Genomic DNA, 20,143 nt, shown 5'->3' with positions numbered 1-20,143 from the left:
TTTTCCTTCTTTCATTTCTGTTGTATGTAATACTTTACAAATTTGAAGATACATATCTTGAGGGGGAAAAAGTGGCTTCTTTTGATTCTGCATTTTATCAAATTGGCAAAATATTTTAGCTTCTTATAGTCTTATCATAAAGTTGTTTTTAAAGAAATATCTTGGATCTACCTCTGTGTTATTTAAAGTAATGTTTTATCTTGTCGGGCTCTCCCTCTGTTTTTCAGGTGTTCAATGGGTATAACGTTTCCTAACTTAGCACTAACTGCTATGTTGGTACATAAGAACTTGATAAAGGATAATTATAATTATATGATTGACATAGTAATGGAAAAAGTAGTGGGAAACTTAGTAACTGGAAAATTTTCTATAATAACGGAAAACTTTGAATGTTGGTATGACCATGTTTAGAAATAACACTTAAAGAAAAATGTATTTTCCCTGAATGAGTGTTTTCTCCTTTACCTTACCTGTTTTGTCTTGGTTTTGAATCCTGAAGCATCAACTTTGGGTCTAACAGAAATTTTTGATAACCATATTTCCCAGTACATTCTTTGCGTTCCCTAGGATGGAGTCAAGATGAATATGCCATCTCTATCTCTATACCTTTGCTGGTACTGTTTCTGCCACCTTCTGGAATTTTCTTTGTATTTCCAATTTCCTCTAACCCCTGCTTCCTTTGGATCCCATTCAAATTGTTTAAATATTATTATTTCCTCAAAATCCAGTTCAAATGCTCTCTTTTCCATCTGATTTTCCCATCTGATTTTTTCTTACTGTACTTATATCTTGCTTTGAATGACAAAATTAATATATTTCTGTATTTCTCCAGACATACATATACTTTTTCATGCTGTGGTCTTTCTGCAGAGAAAGTCTGTCCTCATTTTTATTCCCCCTAGGAATCACTTACTAATCCTAAAAGCTCAAATTCTGAAGTCTTTTCCAATACCTCCCTGGGCAGAGGTAAATCACTTCTCTTTTGTTCTCTCATAATTGGTTTACATCCTTCTGGTAAGTAGAATAACTGCCTCCTAAAGACATCCAATCCCCAGGACCTATGACTATGTTACCTAACACCGCAAAAGGGACTTTGCACATGTGATTAAGAATCTTGAGTTGGGGAGATTATCCTGGATTGTCTGTGTGGGCTCATTGAATTCATAAGGGTCACATGTGAAAGAAGAAGGCAGGAGAGTGAGTGTCAGAGTCACTGCAGGTATAATTAGTTAAGATAAGTTTACTGGAGTAGAGTGGGTCTCTAATCCTATACGACTGGTGTCTTTATGAAAAGTAGATGTTTGGACGAAGACATGCACACCCAGAGAGAATGCTATATGAACCTGAAGGCAGAGATCAGGGTGATGATGTGTTTACAAGCCAAGGAACAACAAAGATTGCCAGCAAACCACCAGAACCTAGAAAAGAAGCAAGGAATAGATTCTCCTATACTGCCCTGCGAAGGAACCAACCCTGCCAACACCTTGATCTTGCATCCTCCAGGCTGTGAGACAATAAATTTCTTTTGTTTAAGCTCCCTGGTTTGTGGTACTTTGTTATGGCAGTTCTAGGAAATAATAGAGCCACTAGGGTCTGACTCATACCCACTTTTTCAGTCTCCTTTCTGGCTTTTTCCCCCCAGCAATGTTCGCTGATCTAGCCAAATTAACATAGTCCTTTCTGCAAGAGTGCATTAACTCGAGTTAGTTGCTATGGCTGGAAAATTCCTCTCCACCCTCTAACCCTTTTAAGGCCCTCGGAGTCCCAGTTTTCTCCATGAAGCCTTTCCTGCCCTCCAGAGCCTACCTCCCTCTCTGCCCCCACCAGCATGTATTATTTGGAACAATCACTTGTTTCTTGCTCCTAATGACTGCATATTGCTACTGATCTTCTTGGTCAAGTGTGGCATGTATGTAAACTAGATTCTGAGTGCCTGAGGTTCAAGGGCTCTGGTTGTTGCCCCTTTTCCATAGTGAGGAGTATGGTGATTATTCTTATCATACACATTCAATAACTAGATATTAATTTTCATTGAATGACTATTTACATGATGACTTTTTGTATTGTTTGTTTGGGTTGAGAAAAATTATCAGCTATGATGTGAAGAAAAATAAGAATAAGGAAGATTTTTGCCTCTTCATTATAGGCGATGAACTCCCTGTTTCTATATAGTATTTGTGTTGTCTTCTCTGTTGGTTAAATGTCTGAATATATACTTGCCACAGAAGAGTCAGGTAGTAAAAAAATAGGAGAAGCATGCCCCATCTTTTATTGGCAGGCACACTTTATTCCATGAATGTATTTCAATGGAAAGTAAGTGGTTCAAATGAATCTGAATTGATTTGACAAGAAAATTTTATTTTAGGGCATTAAAAAATATAAATGGGATAAAACGTGCTGGTATTTGGGTCTGTGTAGTGTTTCAGGACAAGAGAATAACAGAAGACAAAAAAAGAAAAAACAAAACAAAAAAAAGAAGGCAGCCAAGGGCTGAGGGATATTAGAACATGTGTTGATAAGGAGAAAAAGAGTCTGCTGGAGGCTAAATGAGCTTCTGTATACTTTGCCACCCTACTTTGGAGATTCGGTAGGGAAGGTTATCCAATCATCTCTAACTTGCTGTTGCAGAAATGCTATTTCCCACCAGTGTTCCTAGGGCACTGCTGGCTCCTGGATGTGTGAGCTGTGGGTAAGCAGTAAAGATGTGAGGTCAGACGTGCTAGATTCCTTCCGGTCCATCTCCTAGCCTTGCTGTCTCACCAGCATCCCATCCCTTTGTCAGGCTTCCTGAGCAGCTACTGACAGAAATGAGATGTGTAGACACCTGCAAAATATGTCACAGCTATTTAGAAAGTGACAATAACCCCAATGCCATGGAATGATTTGAGGATTAAGGGATTAAACTGTGAAAATTATGGATGACATCTAATGTTTGGATATTGAAAACTGGTGCTATACATGGAGACTAAAACTGTGAGAAGGAAGCATTTGTAATTACTACGTTCTTAGTATGTTTAGTTCATATCTACCTAAAACACACAAGAATGGATCCTGAAAATTAAACAACAGAAAGCAATTTCTTTTTTTTTTTTTGAAAGCTATTTCTTTATACTGGTATATAAGAAAAAATTATGAAAGACACTGAAATAGACTAAAAGGATTACTGGGTAGTGGGGAGAATCCTAAATATCATCCCCCCAAGATTCTGGTTTCCTGGTTATTCAATCAAACACTAATTTAGGAATTGCTATGGAGGGATTTAGCAGATGCAATTGAAGTCCAAAATCCATTGACCTTAAAATATGGGGATTATCCACATGGGCCTAATCTAATCACAGAAGTCCTTAAAAGCAGGAATCTTTCTCAGGTTGGTGGCAGAAGAGGAAGCAGAAAGATTCAAAGGGGAGAGGAACTCAAAGGTCCATTGCTGGTTTGAAGATGAGGAGAAATACAGGTGGGATCTAGGAGCAGAGAGTGACCCTTGTCTAACAGTCAGCAGGGAAACATGGTCTCAGTCCTACAATCAAACGCAACTGAATTCTGCCAGTGATTTGAGTGAGCTTGGTAGGAAATTACTCCCTAGAGCTTCCAGATAACAGCCCAGCTTAGGTGACACCTTGATTTTTCTTTGTAAAATCCTAAGCAGAGAAGCTAGTTGAGCCATGCTCGACTTCTGCCTGATAAAACTATGAGCTATAAATGGCTATGTGTTAAGCCACAAAGTTTGTGGTAATTTGTCACACAGTAATAGAAAACTAACACAATGCATGTCTATCTTCTGTTTTTTTTTTCTAGAGTATTTGTGACTTTCATTTTTCTTAAGCAGTTCTGTAAGTCATAGATAACATAATAATACAGATGACTTTTTTCCAGAGACATGCAAATGAATTTTATTCATCAGAAATACAATCTCCCTCTACCCCATGGAATAGTCAGTATTGTCTCTGTTTGTAAATTCCTTACAGCATTCCAAATCTGCCTATATATGGGTGGTGCTTAAAATTCTCTTTTGATCCAGTAGTAACATCCTACTGCTTATCTTATTCATTGATGACTTAAATATTTGACATGTGTTCATTTTGTATCTGTATAAAAGTCATGTTTTTACCCTCTTTTAAAATGTATCATTTAACAGAGATCCATTCAGGGATATCCAAAGGTTACAGGGGAGGGACAAATATCTATTTACCTCATAATTTAGGTCAAGAAGAGAGCTAAATGCCATACTTAAATTCTCATCTATTCTTCACACCAAATCCCTGATCTTGATAAAAGGCATTCCCATTTAAAATAAGGCAATGAAGACTCAGACGTATCACATCATTTATTGAAAGGCACAAAGTTTTGGAATCTTGAAGCTGAGATTTTAACACAATATAATTTCGGGCTACCCCTTCTTCCATCCTGCCATATAGCTTTCCAATGCCAAATGGTACTCATCTCCTTTTACGTAATCCAACACCCTTCCCAATTTCCTTAGTCCATTCATTTTTTTTTAATTGGGGTATATTTGCTTTACAATGTTGTGTTAGTTTCTGCTGTACAACAAAGTGAATCAGCTATATGTATACATATATCCTCTCCCTCTTGGACCTCCTTACCTACCCCATCCCACCTATCTAGGTCACCACAGAGCACTTGAGCTGAGCCCCCTGCAGTATATAGCAGGTTCCCACTAGCTATCTGTTTTACACATGGTAGTGTATATATGTCAATCCCAATCTCTCAATTCATTCCACCTCCCCTTCCCCTCCCTCAGGTCTACACGTCCATTCTCCACATCCTGCCCTGCAAAGAGGTTCATCTGTACCATTTTTCTGGATTCCACATATATGTGTTAACATATGATATTTGTTTTTCTCTTTCTGACTTACTTCACTCTGTATGACATACTCTAGGTCCATCCACATCTCTACAAATGACCCAATTTCATTCCTTTTTATGGCTGAGTAATATTCCATTGTATATATGTACCACATCTTCTTTATCCATTCCTCTGTCAATTGACATTTAGGTTGTTTCCATGTCCTGGCTATTGTAAATAGTGCTACAGTGAACACTGAGGTGCATGTGTCTTTTTGAATTATGCTTTTCTCAGGGTATATGCCCAGTAGTGGGATTGCTGGATCATATGGTAGTTCTATTTTTAGTTTTTTAAGGAACCTCCATACTGTTCTCCATAGTGGCTGTATCAATTAACATTCCCACCAACAGTGCAAGAGGGTTCTCTTTTCTCCACACCCTCTCCAGCACTTATTGTTTGTAGATTTTTATAAAACTCTTAGAGGAAAACATAGGCAGAACACTCTTTGATATAAATCACAGCAGGATCTCTTTTGACCCACCTCTTAGAGTAATGAAAATAAAAACAAAAATAAACAAATGGGACTTAATTAAACTTAAAAGCTTTTTCACAGCAAAGAAAGCTGTAAACGAGATGAAAAGACAACCCTCAGAATGGGAGAAAGTATTTGCAAATGAAGCAACTGACAAGTGATAAATCTCCAAAATATACAAACAGCTCATGTAGCTCAATATCAAAAAGAAAAAAAAAAACAATTAAAAACTGGGTGGAAGACCTAAATAGACAATTCTCCTTAGTCCATTCTCGATGCCAACATTTTCCTAATCACTCAAGCTTTACAACATAAATCCATTTTGTCCTTCCATTTCCCTTTCTCCCTGTATCCAACTGGTTATCAAATGCTGGGAATTCAGCAACTACCGTCTCTTCTGTAGCCACCTCCACTTTCTGTTTCTGCTTCCAATCATCCTCATTCTTTCTCACACTAATAGCAGTCCAAACAGGGCCAGACCCAAATGATGGGTGCCTGACACTTCTAATATTTGGAGGGACATCTTTAGGGAGAAAATAGTAACATATTATGAATATAAATTTAGGTATTTCTTCAAAATGAGAAAAGAAATCATAACGAACTAACAGAGTCTTAAAGTGTCATGTCCTTTTGTTTTGCAATCTCTTATGGCAATTTACCAGTAATGTTTACATAGTAATGATTTCTGATTGTAACCTGGCCCCCTCCCCACTCTAAACTTCCTGTAACCAGAGAATTCACAGGGGCCATGCAAATGAGGGTCCCTAAAACTTACACTTCATTCCAGCCCACTGTCAAATCTTTCCCCACTCTTAGTAAAGGAAATAAGTTATGCAATGAGAGGTCCAGAGAATTATTCAGAGCTTCATGGAGGTGGGGAAAGGTTACAAATCCAGGAGATTTTAAACACTCTGATTCCTGAACTGTGGCCCAACATCCTGAATAAGACTTCAGGGCATTTGTTCTTTTAACAAGCTCTGTGGTTTTCTCAGGATACCCTGAGAAAACCATAATTCAAGAAGAGTCATGTACCACAATGTTCATTGCAGCACTATTTACAATAGCGAGGAGATGGAAGCAACCTAAGTGTCCAGCAACAGATGAATGATTAAAGAAGACGTGGCACATATATACAATGGAATACTCAGCCATAAAAAGAAATGAAATTAAGTTATTTGTAGTGAGGTGGATGGACCTAGAGTCTGTCATGCAGAGTGAAGTAAGTCAGAAAGAGAAAAACAAATACCATGTGCTAACACATATATATGGAATCTAAAAAAAAAAAAAAAAAAAGGTTCTGATGAACCTAGGGACATAAAGATGTAGAGAATGGACTTGAGGACACAGAGAGGGGGAAGGGTAAGCTGGGATGAAGTGAGAGAGTGGCATGGACATATATACACCACCAAATGTAAAATAGATAGCTAGTGGGAAGCAGCTGCATAGCACAGGGAGATCAGCTTGGTGTTTTGAGGCCTCCTAGAGGGGTGGGATTGGGAGGGAGATGCAAGATGGAGGGGATATGGGGATATATGTATATGTATAGCTGATTCACTTTGTTATGAAGCATAAACTAACACACCATTGTAAATCAATTATACTCCAATAAAGATTTTAAAAAGAAAAAAAAGCTCTGTAGGTGAAATGGATGCAACTGGCCTATGAATTATAGTTTGAAAACCACTGCTCTAGCTCAACTACCTGAAACATGACCCTATGTCCCTAAGGGCTAAGCTCTCAAAGGGCAGTGGAGTCCTCCAACATTTCCTGGGCACAGCAGGAAATGCAGAAGCCATAAAAAATGCAGGTGAAAAGGGCTCTGATTAAAATCTGAAATCGAAGCAACTGCTCTTCTCTCATAACTACATTGGCCTTGATTCAAGTAAAGCAATCAGACTTATGAGGATCATCAGAGCACAGAAAATGGCCTGGTACTCAGAGGAGATGAACAATGAATCTCAAGTATAAGAGAAGTCAGACAGGACCCGGAAAAGATGTTTCCAATAGCCACACCCAACTGAAGATTTCACTGGGCCCTTAACTAGAAGAAATTGGACATAAGCATCAGGACCATACTGCAAATATGTCTGCATATTATTTGCAATGTACTGCTAATATCATTATGCTTAAATTATACTGTTTAATTTAGTACAGACAATGCATTTTAAAGTGTGAATTCATTCTCAGTTATACATTGGCTTTGTAAAATCCATTATTAAAAGAATTCTTTCAGATACTGTGAAAGAGAAAATTCCTTAAAAATAGGACACTGAAATGAAGAATCAAGATAGTGTCGTCCAGAGAGGGACTATCTGTTACCAGCATTATATTTATATGCCCACCACATATGCCCACCCCAAATGAAAGGCAGGTTAGAGAGTCCTCTGTATTTCTACAATGATGAGGATAAATCTTCCTGTCACTTTATGTCATAGTCTCATGGTCCCCGAATAACCACCCATAGATAGAACCCCAAGCAAATTTATTATCAGAGGTATGTATTTACAAATGGCAAGTCTCTGAGAAGTTAAAAAAATATATATATTGTCAGTGAAAGAATGTTTTTCCTTCCAGAAACTAATAGAAGATTTTAAAACATAGCAGAATAAAAACATATATTGAATTTATTGAATATATGCAAAACAAGCTAGGCAGTGGTTTAATATTAAGCAAAATGGAAGTTGTAAATAAATATTTTTTATTCATTACTCCAGCAAAACACATTCCGTTGTTTCTCGCGTTCACTGGGAGGTGCGTCTCTGTCTGCCCCTCCCTGCTCTCTGGCTCAGGAGGTAGACAGAAGTGCTAAAGGCTCCCATACCCTCTAGCTTGTGGTTGGGTTCAGCCCCTGGGGTGCCCTGGCTTGAGTTGATAAGCAGGAGGAGAGGGAGATGGAGTGTGTAGGCTCCTTCCCTGAGTCCTGGCTGCAGGTGGGTGTACTTCTTACTAAAGGTCACTGTTCCATCTGTCAGCCCTCTGTAGACAACCCCCATCTCAACCCTCACCAACTTCCAGCAGCTGCTCCTCCTTCATTTCTCCAGGTCTCAGGATTATCCACTTGGTCCTGCTGTTACAAGCCTGAGAGACTAAACTATTTCTTACGGCTTCCCTATACCCTTTGTAAGTAGTTCCTTTATTAAACTCTTCTCAAATTACCCAATGCTCGTGTTGCATCCCTTCATGATATGTTAACGGATATATTTACTACCTGACTGATGTCTTTACCGAATGTGACTACCACTTGTAAGCTTTTTGCTTGTGAACAGTCTGAAAGTTGTTTAGCTTCTAACATAAAATTTAACTTCTTCTATTATCAAAGATTTTTAAAAGACGTACTTATTCCTAATTTGTTTCCAAAATAGATTTATGGCAGGATTTTTTTTGAGGTTATAGATTAAACCATTAAAAAAGAGGAAAGGAAAATCAAGTAATATTTCTATGAATTCTGGCATTTAAGTAGATTTATGCCCATACAAATTATTAGCAACTTTTTCTTCCAAATCATAGACTAAATATTAATCTCTTCAGAGTATAAAAATTGGGAAACTGTTGCCAAATGCCTTAACTTTTGATGTAATATATTTTGCTCAGTATCTTAAATCCATGACAGTGTTTATATTTGTTGTATTGTATTGTTTGCCCTTAGACTAAGAAACCACGTGCTCTTAAACATTGTTTATTATAAAAGAAAAATCTATCCCAAAATAACCTTCAGAGAGTACAAATAGAATATGCTTGTATCAACAATTTGAGATCCTGGACAAGAAGGTGAGTAGTGGAGTTAATAATATGGAAATATGGAACACTGACATTACCAAAACCACATTTGGATGATTAAATTAATGTCACACTTTTCTCCTACATGTATAATGTGTTTGCATTTGATGATGACAATTGTGTTTTATTTAATATCAAGGCATGCTTACACCACTCCTCCATATAATGCTTTTACCAAATGATAATCATTTTACTAATTTTTAACATATTTAAATATAAACTGCTAAACTTCTGCTGTCAAGATACACTGTTCATTGATTTTTCTTTTTTCAGTAAAGAGTGTTGTTCCTAAAAGAGAAAACTCAGGGAAAAAAAAAGTAGCAGAAGTAAATGACATTAAAAAAGGCCAAGTAAAGTGACAAATCACAGCAAACAACAGACAGTTTATCCCTACTGAGAAAGACAGCACAATTCAATTTGCTAAATTATTTCATTTATCTCTAAGCAGCAATATGAATGATCTGTTTTGATGAACACTCAAATTCTGCTGAATGGAAAACTGCACTGCTTCTAACATGTCAAATTTGGATACAATAAAAGAAGATGTGAATTAAATTGGCTTTGAGTATGCTGCATTAAAAGAAGAATTGTTAGTTAGAAATACCTTTCCAGTAGTTTTATTTGAACCAAAACACTTTGCTTAAGATGAATTACATAAGTGTGCAAACTAAAATCATAATTGATTATGTCTTGGTCCCTATTTTTGAAATGTTCTTGAAATTCTAAACTCAGTAAATGGCTTAGAAGATTATACAAAGAGAAAGACCCAGTTTGATCAAAGACATTGGCAGTGAATTAGAAAAGGTTTTATAGTTTCAGGCTAAACAATTTAGCAAAACTTTGAATTTCAGTCTCTCTTCATGCATTTATGCATTTTACTATTTATTGAAATACTCTTATGTGCAAAGTTTGTTCAAGGAAGTGGGAATTAGGTATTAAAACCTCCCTGTCTTCAAAGAAGAGAAAAGTATTCAGAATATTCCATCTAGTAATTGGAATTACCATGTATTTGAAAGTGCTCTAAGTGACTGTTTTCAGAAACACATAACTCTGCCTCATTCTTGAGGAAACTGAGAGATGAATTCTAAGTTGAGACCTGAAAGATGAGGTGGAATGGTCTAGGTGAACAGAGAAGGGTCACAAGTGAAGGAGTTTCCAAGGAGAGGTAGCAACATCTTCAAAGGTCTAGAGATGGGAGGGCCCTGGACCGTTCCAGAAAATTCAAGAAGTTGAGTTTGGCAGGGACAAAGATGTGAGAGAAGTTTTGAAAGAAGACATTGTTTACGTAAAGTAAGATGAGGAAAGAAGTTTTAGAATAGCGAGGTGAAAAAAATATACATTATATTAGTATTTGGCCCCAGAATCCCTGTTCGGAAGAAAACAAGCTTTGTTTATGAATATATCCAAATTTTGGACTGGGAGATAAGACTCTGAGGAGAGCTGTTAGCAAACAATGAAAGCAAGAAAACAGAGAGCTAATTGATCTGCGTTGGAAATGAACCGGGTTTTACGGTTTGAGGACATGAGAAAACTGAGAAGAAGCAAGAAGAAAAAAAAGAGTAGGAATAGAAATATGAAGGGAGGACAAGAAGGTCTAAGAATGGGGATTTTAATTCGATTATTTTACTGTGCTGAAAATGACCTTTTATCACCCTTCCCCAAATATTCACTGTTGTCTTCCACAAAGACAAAAGACATATATGGGTTTGTAGTGTTTTGTTCTGTAGTTAGGAAAATCAAAGAAAGAATTAAAGTTCCACATCTGTTGTGATATCAGGGAAGAGATGAACTAACAGAACTGCCTGCTAGAATCAATATGTAGAGTAAGCAGTATTTGGTGGAGGGAGAATGCAGGAGTGAGAGGTGACTCTGGGACCTGCAGAAACCTTGAAGAAGGCAGGAGACTTTTCACATGGCAGAGCTGGAGCCAATCCTCCACGTTTCAAGAAGTGCCGAGCTCCAGCCAATGCTTAGGACATACAGAGCTCAGGGAAGTTTGGGATTGATGTAAGAATGATGGGAGTGTTAGGTGGGGTAGCGCTTGAGTCTATTTGTGCTCTGCATACACTGTGGAAATGGGTTTGGAGAGAGGCAGGACTGCAAGAAGGGAGTCCAGCTAGGGAAGCATCTATGCTGCATCACTTGCAAAGCCACTCTTGACTCATATTCTGGGAGGGCTCGCTGAACTATGATCTCAGTTAGCCTGGTCCCAACCTGGGGACTCAGACCAGGTTCTGAGAACTTGGTAGAAGACATCACTGCTTGTCTTGGACGAGTGTGCAATATAGTTCGACAATTGTGTTTGTGTGCGTGTGTGTATTGGGGAGGGAATAATTATAAAGCGAGCAAAAAATAACAACATGATTAAACTGGTTACTATACGAAGACAACCTGTGAGCTTAAAATCGTGTGTGTGTTTACCCATTTAATAAGAGAATTGTCAAGAGTTCAATGGAATCATATCAGAAATTTATAAGCCCCATATTTTGTAATTCTGCCCTGGTAGAAAATTAGACCTGAATCTAGAAACTATCAGTCTTAATAAACAGTTAATGAAAGAGCTTGAAATAAAGGCAATCTGTTGAATTAGTGCTTTGAAAAGACGAGCCCTGAGCTAGCCATTACTCTTGTTAATCGACACATAAGCTAATGAATACAAAATTTATAGCCCTGTTACCATAACATTTAAGTTACATCTCTACACTCATTCTGTACCTTGTCACCATAAACTTATGTTTCTATCTAAAAATGTACCTCCTGAAAGGACAGAGAGCCTTCCTGTAATATTGAAAAGTTTCTTTTTATTAGTTGTAAGCACTATAGACAAACTTAAGACTAGTAATGTGTGTTAAAGTGTCTTTGTAAGAACAATTGCAATAGAAACCTTTGTTCCTTAAAGGCTTACCTACAGTTTGTCACAGGAGATTGATTTTAACTATGAATCCTAATGGCACTGACATCATTGATCAAACTCTAAGTAATTCAATTTGTATGAAAGAACTATGAAGATTTTAGTAAAGTTAGAACTGTAACTAATGACTTCCACAGGCTTCCACAATCACATCTGGCCCTTAGCTTTCTGTCTTAGTCTACTCAGGCTGTCACAGCAAAATAACATAGTCTGGGTGGCTTAAACAACTGAAATTTGTTTTCGCAGTTCTGGAGGCTGGGAAGTCTGAGATCAGGGTGTCAGCATGGTCGGGTTCTGGTGAGGGCTGTCTTTCCCGCTTACAGACGGCTGCCTTCCAGTTGTCCTCACATGATGGAGAGATAGAAAGTTCTCTCTTGTCTCTTTTTATGAGGGCACTAATTCCATCATGAAGGCACCATCCTCATGACCTCATCTAAACCTAATTACTTCCAGAAGGCCCCCCCTCCAAATACTATCACATTGGGAGTTAGGGCTAGTATGACCTAGGAATTTGGGGGGAACACAATTCAGCCCACAGCAGTCCCTCCGTGCTTATACGACAGCCTTCCCTTCACTTTTCTTCCTTTCCTTTCCTGCCTATGAATGGTAAGGGCTCCTATCTAAGGCCACCCACACCCACTCATGCACTGGCTCTCAGGATTTCTTCCTGCACATGGACATCACTCCCAAGGATTCACCCCTTTCTCTTCTACACCCTTAATTTTCCCCTTATGTAGGCTGGACCAGTCTACATAATACTATGAGTGTTCCTTTTTTAAAAATAAATATGAAAATAAAATAAAAATTCAAGACCTTTTGACTCTACCTCCTCCTCCAGTTTATTGCTTCATTTCCTTACTCCCCAGTTCAGCAAATTACCCTAAGTAATACATTTACATTCATTATTGCTAGTTCCTTCCCTTCTATTATCTCATTTTTAAAAAGAAATAACTCTGCGCTTCAAAATTCAAACAATATAGAAAGCTGTGTATCTACAATCTGACATTTCTCAGCACTAGCGTCTCCACGACCTTGCCCTGGACACTAGGGACTCTCTTCAGATTATTGATCTCCCTGGTTCAATCTGGCACACCTCCTCTATATTCTCACCATAACAACCAGAGTGATTCCTCTGAAACATCAGCCAGATTATAACATTCTTCTGTGCAAAACCTTCCCATGGTTTCCCTTGACACTCAGAGCAGAATTCAAAGTCCTAATAATAGCTTACAAGGTTCACATCAACTGCTAATTTTTCACTTTATTCTTTCTTACTTCTTTTTCTCTAAACATGCTAGTAGTTTCCTTGCTGTTTCTTGAACATGTTCATCATGTGACTGTTCAGAGCCTTACATGGGAAGTCTTCGCTGTTTTGAGTACTTCTCCAGCTAGCCATGTGGCTTTCTCCCTTCCTCCTTCACCTCTTTGCTCATATCACATATTGTCCTTAAGGCCTTCCCTGAACGCCTATTAAAAATTGTTAAGCCCCTGCCCCCCCCAATATTCCCTATCCTGTTTTATTTATTCTGCTTTAGTTTTGTGAAAACATTTGCCATATAACACAATATGTATTTTTATTACCAACACATTTATTTTTTCTCCCATTGTAGTAGGATGTAAGTTCAATAATAGTGGAGATTTTTGTCTGTTTCGTTTCCTGCCATATCCCCTGGTACTTTACCTGGCTACAGTATGTGCTAATTATTTGTTAGTGAAGAGGCACGTTCCTCCTTATGGTATAGATTTTAAAGTAAGGTGACTCAATGGATTTACTTTAAAACAAAAATCCAAATCTCAATTTTGTCTCTACACAGTTGTAGGGCACTAGAGATACCAAGATGGATAAGATATGGCCTTGCCCTTAAAGGAGCTCAGAGTACAGTGGGACTGTTGAGCAAGAGTAAATGCATACTTACACATGAGCACCAAGAAATTCAGAGTAAGTTGGATCTCAAAGTATATGTTGAACAGTCACTAATTGTGCTTTCAACTCATTTCAGAATTGTGATCAACCCGTTATGTTACAGTTCACATTAATGGCACAAGCATTGTATGATTCATTACTGCTACAAGTCTTATTAATGTTGAAACAGCAACCTAGAGGGCTTAAATGAGTTATTATCAGACCTGCAACACAGATGGATATTTGCTTATCCAACGACAGTCAGTTTAATAACAGAATGTCGATATTATTCAGAGTGATACTGTTCTCAGCTGAAAGAATCCATGTATCCAGATTTGATGCCGCTTGATCTGACCACGTGGTAAAGTTCAATCCCATGTGCAGTAAAATGTGATGTGTAAGACTTCAGGAATGCTCCTTTTCCTCTGCTTCACCTGGAAGGCATGCCCTTCTTGCTATTTCCTCTTTTATCCTTTCTGTTGCTTGGACTGAGAGAATGATGGCTGGAACTCTAACAGCTATGTCTGACCATGAGGTGAGCTTATGAATGAAAACTATGCTATAGGGCAGGGGTTACCGAACTCTGTAAATGGGCAAGAGAAATATTTTAGGCTTTACGGGTTACATCTGGTCCTCAAAGCATATTTTTCTTCATTGTTTGTTTGCTTTTTGTTTTATAATCCTTTAAAAATGTAACAACCATTTTTAGTTGATAGGCCATACAAAAACAGTCTGTGGGCTATATCTGTTTGTGGGTTGTAATTTGCTGAGCTCTGCTCTAGGCTGGTGGAAGAGAAAGAGTAGAGGGCTCCTCTTGATGATGGAGCTGTCATGCCAGCCCTTTCTTACCTGCCTCAAATTTTCCTTTACGTGAGAGACAAATTAATATCCAACTGTTTGAGTTACTATTACTTTGAGTTGTCAGTTATATGTAGCCAAACAAATTCTAACTAATAAATCTTCCTTGAAGAAAATGTTCATACTACCTCTGCCTAAGAACCTTGGAAGACATTCTTTTGACGATAAATTCCATACACAAAAGCATGTAGTTGGGAGCAAACTGCAAGGACACATTTAGGAGAGAAGGTTAAAGTGAAGAATTTGCTGTGGAGGTTACAGAAATACATTTTGATAGACATTATTTCATTGGTAATATCAGGAAGATACTGTTGATTGCAGGCCTGGAAGTCAGGCTGAATAGCTGAACTTGATTCAACAGGTAATAAAGAGCAATTGCAGGACATCAGAAAGCCATGATTCAGAATCATTTGTTAGCAATGTATTCTGGACTGGAATATGGTAGCTCCATGCTGATAATCCTGGAAGGCTAAAGCTTGAAAGTTTGAAATGACAATGGGAAGGAAAAGTTGACTCTGAGATACGTAACACAGGTAGGAGCAGAATATGTAGACCAGTATTCGTTAAATAAATGTATGTCAGTATTAGGCGAGGAGCAAGAGGCCCAATATACCTACAGGTAATAAATCTCTGCTCTTACAACTTCCATAATTATTTTTAGCTGCCTCGTTCACCTATATGTTATTTCCTATATTGTACTTATTTCAACAGAATAAAGACTGTTCCAAAACCCAGAAAATCATCTGTGATCTGACATAAGTTTATATCATTTAGTTGAATTTCCTTATTTCTTTCAATAAATAGGTAAGAAAACTCAATTTCTAGCTAAATATTCTTTATTGTATCCAGATCAATAGGTTGATTCATAATAATATCTCCCCAATTTTTAAGAGGATAGTATATGCCAACTGCTAAGGGCTCTACATATATTCTCCCTTTAGTCCTGATAACAGTCCCATGAAAAATGTATGGCAGAGGTCAACTTCCCACAAAAGATTCAAGTTCACCTTCAATGGTATAGAATGGCTACTGGGAAAAAGCTAGCTAGGAACTGTACTTCCTTGTAGCTACAGAATTTTAGTGAATCTTTGTGACTGGATTTTACCAATTAATGTGAGCAAGAGTGTTGTTTATCACTTCTTGGTCAAAGTGGTCAAGAAAGTGCAGAAGATACCCTTTGAATTTTCTTCATCAGTCAGCTGAACGTAGGGTCTCTGGAGGTAAACTCCAAAGAAATTCTAGGGGATGATGAAGCAATGAGTTGGAGATATACTGCATCCCTGAGAGATTGCATGGAAAAGAGCTACTCAGGCGAGTCACCTGACACATCCAAACTGTGACATAAATGAGAAATATACATTAATTTTCTTAAGCCATGGATACTTTTGAACCAAATGTGGCCTTTTCTAACTGATATAGAGGGTGTTATTAACATTACCATTTAGACACATGGAAACACGATTTGAGAAGATTAAGTAACTTGCCTGGGATTAGATCATGGGTTATATCATTTCAGTTTCCATACTCTTAATGATTACTCAATTTCACCACCATTTTATATAAATTTATGAACAGTTGTTGCTATTGTTTTTTTATAAGTTAGAGAGAAATTCTAAAACTCTGCATTTTAAGGCATGTAGTCCATGTTCACAAAGCCCCACAGCCAGATAATATGGTAATATGCATTCCTAATGGTAATATACATTTCACTTAAAAAGTAACATTTGCTTTGAGGAACTGAATGATCTTGGATTTAATACTTTGCTTCAAGTTTAATTTATAATTAATTGCCCTCTCAGTTTTTCTCATTGATGGTCTTGTATGACTTAGAGGAAAGTATAAGAGCTGAGTAGTCAGAATTACCTGGACCAGACCATGACTTATATGACTTTGAGCAAGACATATAACCTCTCTGAGCCTTAGTTTTTCCTCTACAAAAGACAGATAAGATCACAGCTTTTTAGGATGATTCTGGATATTAGAAATAAGGATGGAAATCCTAATGAATTACTCAGTATACAGTAGATGGTTACGTAATTCAATCAAGAACTATTTATTTAATGCCGACCAAATGCAAGACATCATTTCAGGCACTAAAAATACAATAACTAAAAAACCGACTAAAATATTTGCCTCTCTGCACTCAATATATTGCATTTCATCATATTTTTTTCTAGTAGTCCAAAATAAAAGAAATCACCATTTAGCTATTTAATTCTGACCCATATGGAGTAATAAGGATAAGATTTACACTCCAATCTAAAACAGAAACAGGCAAAATTTACTTCATAACATTTTAGAAGACCCTGGGCATAAGGCAATGATAGATAGCAATCTCTGAGACACTGGGGATGGACGAATGAGATGAGCCCTACAATTGCCCCAGCTTGCTACTTGAAAGAATTTCCAGGTGATAGTGCAGGGAGTAGGAACTCAGGTGGATTTGCTGAATTAAGGAGACAGATATGAGAGCCTGGGGAGACCTAGGCAGCCAGAGTTTGCTGGTCAGGGTACTAGAGAAAAGGAAACTGTACAGAGAGAACACTCAGAGATCTGCAGAGCATTTCTCTTGATTACTAATTAGAGTTCTGATCATCATGTGTATGAGAAATGAACCAATTGTGGCAAAAGAACCACTTCAAAAGATTTCAAAAGCTTTCAACTATAAGATGAATAAAGCCTGAAGATCTAAAGTAACACATGGTACTACAGTTGATGACACTTCATTGAATCACTGAAATTTGCTAAGAGAATAGAACTTAAATGTTCTCACAAAAAAGAAATAAAAGATATGTGAGATGTGTGACGTGATGAATGTGTGTGTTAATTGACTAGATAGGGAGAATCCTTTCACAATGTATACGTATATCAAATCACCACAATGTACACTTTAAATATCTTACAATTTTATTTGTCAATTATACCTGAATAAATATGAAATTTATAAAATAATAGATAATCTGAATAACTCTATATCTGTTAAAGTCATTGAATTTGTAATTAAAGACCTTCTAACATAGAATATTCTAGTCCCAGATAGTTTCACTGGTGATTCTACCAAACATATAAGCAGGAAATCATACAAATTCTAAGCAAGGTCTTCCAGAGAATTGAAGAATACAGAAGACTTCCCAATACATTCCATGAGGTCAGCACTATCCTAATACCATAGCCAGGCAAAAACAACTACAATGAAAGTGATCATCTCAATAGATGCTGAAAGACCATTTGATAAATCTCCAACATCACTTCCTAATGAAAACTCTCAGCAAACAGGAACGAAAGGAAATTTCCTCAGCCCAATCAAAAGCATCTTTGAAAAACCTACAGTTAACTTAATAGTGAAAGACTGAATGCTTTGCTTTTAATATGAGGAATAAGAGAAGGATATCTGCCCTTACCTCTTCTACGCAACATTATAGTGAAGCTTCTAGCCAGTGCAATCAGAAAAAAAAAAAGAAAGAAGGAAGGAAGGAATAAAGGAAAAAAGCAAGCAAGAAAGAAAGAAAGGAAGGAAGAAAGAAAGAAGGAAGGGAAAGAAGAAAGGAAGGTATTATTGTTGAAAATAAAGAAGTGAACCTGTCTTTACTTGAAGATGACATAACTATCTATGAATCCCAATCACATCTGCATAAAAATCCAAAAGAAATAATAACAACTTAGTGTTGTTATTACATCAATATAAAAAACACTTGCATTTCTTTATACTTATGTCGAACAACAAAACTTGAAATAAAATAATATTATCTAAAATAGCATTACAAATTGAAGGCTAAATAATGTTGTGAGTTTTCCCCAAGAAGACTTATAAATTCAACACAATCAAAATCAAATTCCCAGAGAGCTTTGGGGTTTTTTTGTCTGTTTGTTTGTTTTTGATAAAAAGGAACAAGCTGATTCCAAATTCATATGGAAATTCCAAGAATCTATATTAGCCAGGGAAATTTAAAAAGAACAAAGTTGGAGGAATAACACTACTTAATTTCAAAACTTACTGTACAGCTAAATTTATTGATACAGTGTGGCATGGGAGTAACAGTAGACAGATCAATGGAATAGCAATAGATCACCGAATAAATGAAAAATTGATTTTTTTTTGAAAAATTGATTTTTAAGAACAGTGCAGGCAAATCATTAAGAAAATGGAGTCTCTTTGACAAATGACATGAACACACTTAGATATCCATAAGAAAAACAATATTTTCAGTCTTTACGTCACATGGTACATGAAAAATACCTCAAAATGGGTCATAGATTTCAATGTAAAATCTAAAACTATAAAATTTCTAGAGGAAAAAAATCTTAGTCGTCATAGATTCAGCAAAGATTTCCTAGATATAAAAACAAAGCATAATCCATTATAGAAAAAAAACGTTAATTTGGACTTCATCAAATCTAAAACTTGTGCTCTTTGAAAGAGAGCAACAGAAGAAAATCCTTATGAAGTATACATAGGGGAAAAAAAGAACTTGTACGCAGAATATGTTAAGAACTCTCAAAACTTAAGAATAAAACAAACAACCCATTTAAAGAATGGGCAAAAGCTTTGAGCAGGTACTTCACCAAAGAGATAAACAGATGGCATATGAGCACAGGTAAGATGCTCAGTATCATCTGTCATAGGAAAATGCAAATTCACATGATAATGAGATACCTTTACACTCCTTGCAAGTTGACTAAAATTAAAATTCTGATCATACCAAGTGTTGGTTAGGAGGTAGAACAGCTAGAATTCTCATATGCTGCTAGAAAAACTTGGAAAACAGTTTAGCTGTTTTTTTTTAAAGGTTGAACATATACCTACCACATGATCCATCCATCCCACTCCTAGAGATTTACCCAAGAGAAAGAAAACATATGGGCATACAAGGCTGGTACACAAATATTCATATCAGCATTATTCCTAATAGCCCCAAATTGGAATAACCCAAATATTTAACAAGAAATGAATCGATCAAATGTTGTATATGTATACAATGGAATACTACTCAGCATTAAAAAGGAATGAGCTACAGATACACACAATAAGGAATCTCAAAATAATCTTGCAGAATATAAGAAGCCAGATAAAAGAGTACAGACTTCATAATCCCATTTATTTAACATTACAAAAGAAATGAACTAATATAGTTTATATAGAAAACAGACCCGTGGTTGCTTGGGGAAGGTGGTGGGGTGGCCAGGAGTGAGAGATTACAAAGAGATATGGAAAATCTTTTGAGGGTGATAGGTGTATAGGTTCACTATTTTGCTTGAAATTATTTCATGGGTATTTACATATATCAAAACTTGTCATATTAAACACTTTTAAAATGTTCAGTTTATTCCATGTCAATATGTTTTAATGTAAAAATATAA

General features: G+C 36.8%; 1 protein-coding gene across 2 annotated transcripts in view; it reads right to left on the bottom strand.

Annotated features, from left to right (window-relative positions):
- KCNIP4 (potassium voltage-gated channel interacting protein 4) overlaps window positions 1-20,143 on the bottom strand; it is a 971,743-nt gene that overhangs the window by 386,969 nt on the left and 564,631 nt on the right. The gene's annotated exons all lie outside the window — the stretch shown is intronic.

This window comes from Lipotes vexillifer, unplaced genomic scaffold (assembly GCF_000442215.2).
Source record: "Lipotes vexillifer unplaced genomic scaffold, Lipotes_vexillifer_v1.1 scaffold831, whole genome shotgun sequence".
Lineage (NCBI taxonomy): Eukaryota > Metazoa > Chordata > Mammalia > Artiodactyla > Lipotidae > Lipotes > Lipotes vexillifer.
This window is presented reverse-complemented; position numbering and strand designations above follow the sequence as displayed.